Below are 9,021 nucleotides of genomic sequence, written 5' to 3'. Positions count from 1 at the left end.
AATTCAGGTTTCTGCCTGTTCCCAGAGCTGAACCTCTCCCACAACTCTCTGTACCAAAACCTCTGGGGGAGAGAGCTAGACTCGCAGAAATGTGGACAATCCTGATTTCTCAGGGGAGACTGGCACTTCGTCTTACATTGCTGGCCAAAGAGGAATCTGCCTAAAGTTCTTTGGATACAGGAAACTCAGAGTGGTCAGGGACTGGACACTTCTGGTTTCTGCCAACACCAAGAGCCGAAAGCCATTCACTAGGAGCACATCTTATGTACCTTGGGGCAAAGGTAAGACCAAACTTTCTGCTCCTTTTTAACTTTGGAGTCTTTAGACACAAAATTCCAAAGAGTATCACTCCATTCCCAGATAGAGCTGAGAGAGAACAGGAGTACAGGAGTGCTGACACATAGACTTAATTGAAGATCAAACCACTGTCAGACAGAGCAGGAGAAGCAAAGACCAGAGAAAACCTGATGGAGAGAAGCATGAGCCAAGAACCTAGGCAACAGAAACCAAGAATACTTGGGATCATCAGAGTCCAGTTCTCCCACTAATGCTAAGCACAAGGCTTCATCACTGTACCCCCTAACAAAGCCCACATAGACTCCTATACGGCAGGCTATTGCTGGATGTGATTTCATGCACTTGTACATGATGAGACAGGAGAACTTTTTGGCTGCACATAAAAACAGGTGTGATATCTCAGATTTTAATGGCTAATACTGCAGAATGAGGAGAATTTGAGTTAGAATGGAGCAATACTGGGCAGGGTTTGCAAAGGAAACACTCATTTAGATACATTGGAATTACTTAGGTATTATCCAATCAAGTCTAAAACAAATCTAGATTTGGAAGCAGGAGGTACTCTGTGGATAAGCCCCAGGAAAGTCTACTGGAAAGGATCCCTCAGTTTTTGGTAAGCACAGGGTGAATGTAAGCAGGGAGGCAAATTCTCATCCCCAGGACATCAGCACTTCCTCCTTGGACATTCTATTTTCTCCTGAGAGTTCTGGGTTCTCCTGTGATGTCACCAGTGTTGTAGTAACAAGCAGTTTACTAAGGTCTCTTAGTCACTGTATCAAGGATTCATTCACAGTAATGTTTAACCAATTGCGCAGGCGGTTGGGTAGGATGAAGGTAGAATGTGGAGAGAGAAGAGTGAAGGCAGAGGAATGTGGACTTTCAAATCATAGTAATGGAAGAGGAAGGAGGTAGTCCTGGGGAATATGCGGTATGTGCTGGGCAAGGTATGTGGAGCACCCTCTCAGGGATGGACTTGAGCTGACCTTTCTAGCAATGGGGCACAAGAACAGAAGCCTCTGCAAAATAAATGATTTTCGATGATTTTATTTCTTGAAATCAAGGTTTTCAGAAGATGATATTCTCTATCCCCTAAGGAAGATTAGAGCAATCACAAGACTGTAAAATTGTATACTTTTTGTCTTTACCTTTATAGTGCACTGGTGATGGTGTTTTGGGTTTAATAAGACCATCAGTACCCATGGAGTGCCTAACTTATCTGAATTTGGGGCAGGACATCAATACACTTCATTGACACTGCTCCTTTACAGTCACTGGATATCTGAGTGTAGGAACTGGGAGATAATTTTGGTCCTGGCAATTAGAATTTTTTAGAACTTCCCTGACCCCTTTTACACTGGGAGGGCCAGTCAAAGATTTTTTTTTTTTAATCAGAGCTTGTGGGTGGCGGGTGGCGGTCATTTTCTAGAGTCCCCAAAAATATTAGAGTTGTACCAAGACACTGATTGGATACTTCTGTGATGTTTGGTGTTACAGTAGGAGAAATTCCTGATCATTTTCCCCCTCCATGTGTGGCTTTTTAATCCAAAATATGTGCGTGGAGTAACAGGATAAAAGATCTGATCATCTCTAAGCACTTCAGTATGTATTGATGTTGAATTTGTCATCTGCCTTCTATAAACAAAAGAGTTAGGGCTCGGAAGTCAAGTTGGACCATGAGCAGTTGATAATCCAGGAGTAGCCATCTCTGCGGCATTCAAAAGCATGTGCAGGGAGGCAGAGGAAACAGTTGGGTGCTGACATCTCCTGGTCTCTATAGAGTGATGGAAAAGCTGAGATCCCCAGGCTTCTCCAGCCTGGACCAAACTCTTTGTGGTCACACTAGATTCCAGGCATGTTCTGCCTGTCTTTGGGCCTCAGTGGCATATCTGGAGGCTATGAATTCTCCCAATCCAGGTTCCCATCAGTTCTTCTACCTACAGAGGCTGTCAAAAAGACATCTACCCCTGCAACTGTCCTAAGCAAGGAGCAGTACAAGAAGGAAGAGGAGAGGATTATTAGAGAATTGCAGTTTGTTTCCAAGTATAGAAATGAACTGAGAGATTGCCTGCTCTATGTAATGGAGGGATCCATGAAAAAGAGGTCTGCATTGTTCCAAACCGTGTGGTTTCAGTCATGGGCCTGCTCTGTCACCCTCATCTCATCCTTTTAAGATTGTGAGTTCTAGAAAGTTGTGACTCCAGAACATACCTGTGCTCAAATTCATGTCCCAATATACTTCTCAGAGGAGAGATAGAACCTGAAGTTTTGTCAGTGGTGAGAAAGGAAATGGACTACTCGGCTTCCTCAAACTGAAACACTTATCTTCTGTTCTTAGTGAAAAATATAAGAATAGAGGCAGGGAAGAGTGAGTTACCAGTGTGCATTTAGCAAACTATTGACAGGTGGTGCCTCTGTGAGGTTCTAGGTACTGAGTTTGTGAAGAGGCTTCGTACTTGCCTCACAGTAAAACGAGTGCTAGAGTCTCCTGATAGCAGCCTAAGAGGACTGGACCCACATTGTTCAACTCAAATGCTCATTAAGAAGGCCTGATGCTCATTCCTGACCTTTTGGATGGTGTACATTATAATCTGAGACTGTAATGTTGCCTGTATTACTTCTGATTTCATTGTGCTCTCTTTTTCCATATTTATCTCTCTTTCAACTCTCTCACTCTGTTTACTTTTCTCTTTTTGTTGGTGTGTCCCTGTCTGTGTCTGTGTGAGCATACACGCACATGCATATGTACATCTTTTCTATGTTTGTAAATTCCTCCAACCCTGGAATCCACAGGTCTGTGTTTTGCCCTCATCATTTACCTGTATGACACTTTTATGGAGAGGTGAGTGAAGAGTTTTCAAAGCTCCCCTTTAAACAGCATGGTTCTTTTCCTCCATGGTCACATTTGTCTGTTCACTGGTAAAGCTCTGGCAGATTATAAAGTTGTGGCAATATCTGGTCACATTTCCAGAATTATGTGTAATGTGTGACTCTACAGTATTAGTTATTCAGGATGTAGAATTCCTGTTTAAAAATAAGAAAAATGAAGTCCTAGGTTTCTGGAGGACAAAGAGCTGTGCCTTAGGCTCATGAGAGCAGAACTTGTTTGACTACCTATCCAGTCCCCCTGATTAAACACAGGGAACCTTGGCACCCTCCTTCTGGATTCGTAACTTCTGCTGTCCTGGGCCCAAAATAATAAGTTTCCAAAGCTGAAGAAGTTCCCGTTTTATAGAATACAGAAAGTGTTCTTCCAGAGCTGAGCTAGTACAGTGCCCATCCTATGTTCAGGTATTCCTAAGAGCCCATGTTCATTGAGCTTTATCTTACTGTGTACAGGCCCTACTTTAGGCCAAACCCATTTTATGACAAATTGAAAATAAAGGAGAAGAATGTCATGTCCTTAGTACACAACTTATAGTTAGAGAACATTGAGTTCCCTCAAAATTTACTGTAGCTCAAGAAGGAGAATAACTTCTATCAGTGAGCACTGGTCAGAAAGGATGTCAATTGTGGAATGGCCATTTCTATCTCTCTTTGTTCTGGATTAGAGAGTCTTCAGCTCTGGTTGCATCTCTTCTGCTTTTTAATCATAAGTGTGCTTTGGGACTCTTGGTCTCTCTAGTCAATTGCATAATAGATTCTTCCTCAACCCAGCACTGTCTAGGCAACTTCAGAACGTTTTACATAGAACAGTAGTGATACAGGTCACGAGGGGTTATTAGGTTGACATGGGCCTCTGGGCTCAGGCTCTGTTTTACAGACCAGATTGTGGTGGACGACATGCTAAACATGACCACCCCTTGGTTCTACTGACCTTCTTTGAGGGTATTTGCTTGCTACTAATAGACATTGCCCCATACATTGTGATGTCATGAATAGATGTAGATACCTTGTTCTTTTGAAGAGACATATAACCTTAATGGTGCTTGAGCAGCAGAAACAACATATTCTTCCATCACTTTTTAGTTGGCTATTTGTGCAGGAGCCTTATAGGTATCTATATTTATTCTTTGTAATCTTTATGGGTTTCTGGGTCTTAGTGGCATTAGTGAGACTTGGTAGTAGGAATGGATGGAAGAAACTACAGGATCTTACTATGCAGAGTGTTTTTCCAGCAACCTGCACAGCCGGATCCAGATGGAGAAGAGAGTCATAAAAAAGAAGTTGGTCACATTGAAGCAGGAGAGCAACGTGGCACAGCTTGATTGTGCAGTTCTATAGAACTACCTCCTTGACTTGAACCTTGGAAATAATGACAAACAGGAGAAGACCAGCAACCCGCGGACCCAACAAATTACCCTAGGGACAAGCAGCTGAGTCATATTAACATTGTCTGATACCACTGGCCAGTTTGATACATATTTTCTATCCCTTACCACCTTCCTAATTACACTCGAACCAGCCAACCACCTCATTTATTATAGATTTTTATTGCTCTGTCTATGCACATGTGTCCTGGGAAGTTAGGCACCTGTGAGGAACTGAATAATTGGCAAGTATACCTTGCTACACTTTTTGAACTGCAGTCTAGTAATGGTGACAGCTGAATAACATGTTATATTACAGCATGCACTTTAGATAGACTGGATGTAATGCAGAAATTTGAAGAAATTCTAGGGCCTGGGAAAAAGGTCATGCAGGTATCATACATCTTCCTAAATTGAAAGCACCATCCAGGGATAAAAACCAAGTGCAACTGTCAACTGTGTGCTTGTTTGTGTGTTTGACCTGGGTGGCATGTGGCCTTCTTCTTTCTTCCTGCAACCCAGTGAGGTATTCTTCCATTGCCCTGTTCTTGATTTCCACTGGAGGAAGTCTGAGTAGCAGCTTGTCAGCCCACGTTTCTGTGAGGGTTTGTGGATGTCTTCCCGTGCCTCTAGGGTTAGCAGCCAGGATTTGAGGTAAAGTTCAATATTGACTAGAAAATACAACTGAGGTGTTAAGAGCCAGCAATCTGACAGGTGGCATGCATGTCCCTAACAAATCTGTGTTTCAATAACTGCTTTCTTCTCCCATGTCTCAAATCTGTAAGAGAGCTGGATTGGACACATTCCAGGAAGATAGCCTCTTGAAGAATGAGTTGCTTTCTCAGGAATTCCCTGCTGACCAACAGATAAAGCACTTTTAGATGAATATTCTTCCTCTTAGGTCATTTCATCAGTGTTAAGAGACCATAACTTTATGTATCTGTAAGCCAGCTTTTCCGGTTGAGGAATTAAAACCTTTCATGAACTGACACCACAACTTCAGGGAACACTGAGTTTACTGTCTTGTCATCAAGTGTTATGGAGAGAAACAGGCTCCAGTACTGTGCTTCTAGATGGTTAGTAAGAGGCAGCTGTGTAGAAACATTTTTTCTTATGGTCTTCATTGAATAATTTTTTACTTGTTTAGTTTTTCTTCATGTTAAAATTAGTTATATGGAATTGTTCCAGTTTTTCATTTTTGATAAGACTTTTCTGTAAATTGTCCATTAAAAGCCTGATTTTTGAACATTGTATTGCTTATGAATAAAAATTGATTTGTAACTCTTGACTCTGAATGCCATCTTCCTTATTTAAGGCTTTTGTCCCCTCCTGTAGTCCTAGAACTCACAACTACAGATGGATTCCCAAATGTTCCTCGCAGCCTGCTCTAACTAGTGATTTCAAAGCCACTAAGGGATACAAACAGTAATAGTGTCGTTTGTTACCATAATGAGCCTTATTCCATGAACACACAATAAACGATGTAATCACTACCATACTTTGTCCATGAAGCCATGGGTTTTGGTAATCGTAATATATATCTGTCTACAACACACTTTCATTATTGACCGTGTCCATCAGATACTGAGTAATATGGAGTCATTGCTGTCCAGCTGCTGAGGATATGACAACAATCATAAAGGAATATAGAAGTGATCCTAATTGAGAACCATGGGCTTCAATTTTTCTTGCAATAGAGCATCAATATTAACCAAGACATAATGAGTTTCCAAGGCAAGTTAAGAAATAGGTTTTGATAAAAGCTGTTGCCCTTGACCATACATTTGCTGTGTTTTTGTGTTGCCCATTAGATTTATTTTAACATTCATGTCAAAGGATGTTTTTCTACTGTATGTCTATGGCCCCTACTGAGTGCAATTCTCTTAGATTTCAAAAGAAGGAATCATATTCCCTGTTCTAAAAGATTGTTCAGCCCCATGTAGTTATTCCAAGAAAGCAGCAGAAGCCCTAACCTGTGAGTCATCACCACAACTCCTGCAGGTGGCTTTTGTCCTTCCAGGGCATGTGCTGTGTTAGGTGAACAGGCTCACCTCCAATTAGGTGGAGAGATATCAGGAGATGTATATGTACAGTTGTTTGAGTTGTGCATGATCAGTGTCTCAGACTGCTAGGTATGCATGCAGTGATCTGGTGTACTTACTGCTCATTGAGAGTTAGGATCATCTTCCAGCATCAATGACTTTCAATATTAGATCAGGTCTTTTAGCTCTTGGTCTATGTTGAAAATATATATTATGCGTATCTGATAAAATACAGTAGAGAAAATTGACTCCTGTAGGCCAGATTGGCATAATTAATCCTCTTGAAACATAGCAAGAAAACTGTCTTAACCTAAGCAGTTTTGTGAGTTTTGAGAGCATCCTTAGTGAATGGAGACTGAAGCTGTGTATACATGTTTCTTTTAGATAGCATGCCTGTGCAAGCCAAGAAGCTAGGAGGGACAGTTCAAGTTGCCCTTTTGCCATGGCAGATCTGGGAGTATATTGAGAAGGTATTTTTTTCAGGTCACTGTTTTCCAATTTAAGGAATTGATCTGACGTAGTGAGACTGGAAGTGACTCAGAGAGTTAAAGTGTAGAAAAAATTATCTAGTATATCCAAAAACAAGTGCTGTCATTCCAGGGCTTTGAAAATCTCATCAGCTACAGAAGCAGGGTAGAGGCTTTTGTTACTCTCTGGCTTAGGTCCGGTAGTCATTAAGTGCTGACTCTGCCACAGAAAGAGAGCCATCCTTATCATGATAGAAACTAGTTATAACTAGAATTACATCACAGTATCACAATATTACTGCATTTGGGAGTCTCCTTGACTATCATAGAACCTGGAAGAGGCCAGTGTCTTGCTAAGTATATTCATGTCCCAGTGTTCACAACAGTGTGTGTTTTTTTTCTGTTAATGCTACCAGATGCATACAATATCTTTGATTTTTTTAAATGGCCCTTGTGACGTGAGACAATAGTTCATATCAGCACTTACCCGAATAAGGGGTCAGTAAAGTACAGTGCAGTAGGTGGGTCCTTCTTTTACTTCCCATATATCAAAACATTTCTGGTCTTCTGAGCAGTTTGAGAGCCATTGTCAAGTCTCAATCTTAAGATGGCCACATTGTCAGGTGACTGCCTTCTTACTACCTGCCCTGTAATTGTTGTAGAAGATAAATAGGTTTCCAGCCTCTGGATGTAATTCATTTTTACAGTATTTGCCCAATCTGCTCAAAGCCCTAGTTCGCAATCTATTCCTCTGTTCTGTAGAGCAAGAATATAAGGAATTCCGTTGCAAATGAAGTAAAGCCTCCTACAAGAGTAGGGTCTGTAAATGGGATTTTAAGGCACTCTAGTATCCAAGTTCCAGACAACTCCCTCCCTCCATTCTATGATTGGTGTATTTTCATTAAAATTCAATTTATTCTTGCTCTGGGAAGAATGTGCACTATGTAAGGTAACACATGGAGAGAGAGAGAGAGAGAGAGAGAGAGAGAGAGAGAGAGAGAGAGAGATTGAACACATAAATACAAATAAAAACCTTGTGAAATACTTTGGCTGACAGAGCTGAACTCCCAGAAATGCAGATAATCCTGAGACCTTAGGACAGATCACCACTTCTGCCCACTTCTTCACACATTCCCAGCCCCAGGGGAAACTACAAAGGACCTCGGAGTACAGGAATAATAGGAGGAACCACCTGGAGGAACCTGCTGGTTTCTTGTTGGATCAGGAAATGAACTGATTGAGTACCACAGCTCCCTGCCCCTGAATCCTGTGGGAGGAAGTGTTGGACCCTCAGAAGTCCAGATATTCCTGAAAACTCAGAGGAGACAACTACTTTCTGCTAATATGTCTTACCCAGAGGAAATTGCCTAGAGACATCTGTGAGCCCTAGGGACAGGGACCTTGGAGCAGTCAGGTGCAGGACCCATCAGGTTTCTGCCTGAGCCTAGAGCTGAAATCCAGTCACCCAGAAGATGCAACGAACCCAGATTTCCTTCAAGAGAGGAATGGTTACAGAAATGTGGTACATCTACAAAATTGAGTACTTCTCAGCTATTAAAAACAGTGAAATTATGAAATTTGCAGGTAAATGGATGAAACTAAAAAATGTCATCCTGAGTGAGGAAAACCAATCACAAATAAACACTCAAGGTATATACATAGTGATAAGTGCATACAAGCACAAAAGCTCAAATTACCCACAGTACAATCCACAGAATACAAGAAACTCAAGGAGCAGACAACTAGAGTGTGGTTTATTCAGTCCTTCTTAAATGGGGGAAAAATATTCATGGGAGGGAATATGGAGACAATGTTTGGAGCAGAGAATGCAGGAATGTCCTTTCAGGTCATGCCCTAAGTGGGGATCCAGCACATACATGCATACATACATGCATATATACATACATACATACATACATACATACATATTCACACACACACACACACACACACACACACACACACACA

General features: G+C 41.5%; 1 pseudogene; it reads left to right on the top strand.

Annotated features, from left to right (window-relative positions):
• The first annotated feature begins 1,715 nt into the window (after positions 1 to 1,715).
• On the top strand, positions 1,716 to 6,392 carry LOC134481615 (disks large homolog 5-like; annotated as a pseudogene).
• The last annotated feature ends 2,629 nt before the right edge of the window (positions 6,393 to 9,021 follow it).

Source organism: Rattus norvegicus, chromosome 13 (genome assembly GCF_036323735.1).
Source record: "Rattus norvegicus strain BN/NHsdMcwi chromosome 13, GRCr8, whole genome shotgun sequence".
NCBI classification, from domain to species: Eukaryota; Metazoa; Chordata; class Mammalia; order Rodentia; family Muridae; genus Rattus; species Rattus norvegicus.
This window is presented reverse-complemented; position numbering and strand designations above follow the sequence as displayed.